Consider the following 2,459-nt stretch of genomic DNA (forward strand, 5'->3'; position numbering starts at 1 on the left):
TGTCTGTTTATCTTCACATCACTTATTGCCACCTGATGTATATTTAGTTCCTTGACTTTTTTTCCCCTTTCTTCCACCTACCCCAATCTGGAATATGAGCTCCTTTAGGGAAAGGACTTTTTCTTTCACTATTGTATTTCCAGTTCATAGAACAAATCCTAGTACATTGTAGGTGCTTGATAAATATATGTTGAATGGGTACATGTTGAGTAAATATTGGATGACTGGGTTACTGGAAGCTGTTGGGTAGAGAGCTAAAAAGAGGTGGCATATAACCTGAAAACCACTGATTGCCCATTCTGATTATTAGAATGCTCTTTGTGCATTGTGTTAACTACTGCCATCCATAAGTTTTATTATTATTTTTTTACAGTCACTTATTTTTTATTTTCCTTTAGGTGTTTGGGTCCTAAGCTTCATCGATTGATTTTTTTATGTCTGTACAAGTTTGTGAGTCTCCGTTCTAAACTCACAGTCATGCCTTTCATTTCGACAGTAGCCCACAATTCTCCCCACTGTCACTCTGTATGTTTCCAGTATTCATGACCCATTCCTGGGCATACCAGTAGCCTGCAAATAAAAATCCACCAACTCATTTAAAGGAAACGGTCACTTGAAAAAGTCTTCGGCTATTGGTTTGTGTAATTCTATGCAATAACCAGCAGATGTCGATATTGCAACAACATATCCTGATGCTTAGTCTCAGCCTGGCCTGGGAAGCACGATAGTATTGTCAGACAAATGGCACAATTTTTCAAAAGTGAAATTTTCTGAGTTTTAGTCACTTCAGTGCCAAGGTAAGGGATATTTTGTGTGTTATTTCTTGTTCACAGTGACAGTTGCCTAAGGTGTAAGTCTCACAGAAAACATTTCCCCAGAGCACATATCTCATTCTCTCAAATGTGCAATTGACTACCCCACGCCTATCATTTCTGAGCATAGGGACATGCCAATCATAGCACCAGCTTTGGCCTGACTCGCTGTTTATACTGAGTTCATTGTTCCTAGCTGTTTGACTTTGGGAAAAATACTTAGCTTCTGTGACCCTCAGTTTCCTTATTTACAAAAAGGCAATAAGAAAACCCATTTTTCAGAGTGGTTGCAAGTGCTAATGCTCAAAGAGCTATTTCTATAATAGTTTTTGTTTTTGTATTTTTACAAATGCATGCTATGTAGAGGACTGTGTATTAACCCAGGAGCCCTAATCTCACATTAGAACAACATATTTGAGAAGTCAGTGCTTTGGAAACTTTGTGAGGGATCAGCTAGACCTCATTTGGATAGGCTTAGAGGAATTATTGCTGATTTAAACAGAGGGATCTGGTAAAAAAAAAAAAAAAGACCAGTGATTGAGACCTGCTTGCTTGTTAGCTGCTTCCGCATGGCGTGACTGTGGTGAACCTAAATTATCGTTGACAAATCTGGCAAACTCTTAGATTGGCCAGAGACTCAAAAAAATGAGCAAAAGGACCAGGGAGACACTAAAAGGTATCATAGAGTTCATGTTCTTTATTTCTAGGAATACCCATGACATTGTACATGTGAATCTAAGTACTAAGTGATCTGGTTATGAACTTCAAAAACGTGAGATGTAATAAAGAAGGTGAGGACAAATGAAAGCTTTTTGAGATAGATTCCTTAATGCAGTAAGAAGTAAGTGCGTCCAGCCTGAGTGAAGGACTAAGCAAAAGTGAAATCTACAACTTTGTGGTAGGAAACCTTAACTCCTGACCTTCCCTTGCTAAGTCCTGCCGGTTTGATTAATCCTGAGAACCTCACTGTGTAACAGCACAATACAACCACTAATGATCCGAATGATGACTACCAGTTTGATCAGACTTTGTTAATACATATTTTTAAAATTTAGAGTTATAAGTGGTAAGCTTCATTTATTAGATAATTTGGCTTAATGAAACATCAATTTTCTGATGATTCTGAATTTTCACTGGTTTCTTATTTGTAGAAATTATACTTTCAGAAAGGTGCCATAGATTTCTAAGTAACAGATTTAAACCTTCTGCTTCATTCAGGTTTATATTAATCTAATGTTTGCCGAGTTTATTCAGCAAGTGAGACACTAGTCAGAATATTTTGAGAGGCCTGGTTTCTTACTGCTTTCGGCCATCCTTTTCCCTGCAAACAAACAAACAAACAAANCAAGTGATGTAAAGTACAACATAAGGAAGATAGTCAGTGGTATTGTAACAGCTATATAAGATACCAGAGGGGTAGTAGCTTAGGCGGTGGGTTATCACTTTATGAGGGGTTTAAATGCCTAACTATTACTTTGCTTTGTACACCTGAAACTAATGAAAAATTACCAAAAAAAAAAAGACAGAAAAAAGATGCACTGTTACAGATTTGAGGGTCCACAGTCCTTGAAAGGTAACATTAGTAAAGAAAATGTTTGGGCAGGTAGATATTTTGCTTGTTGATGTTATAATCAAAATAAATTCCAA

This window comes from Hipposideros armiger, unplaced genomic scaffold (assembly GCF_001890085.2).
Source record: "Hipposideros armiger isolate ML-2016 unplaced genomic scaffold, ASM189008v1 scaffold_412, whole genome shotgun sequence".
NCBI lineage: Eukaryota > Metazoa > Chordata > Mammalia > Chiroptera > Hipposideridae > Hipposideros > Hipposideros armiger.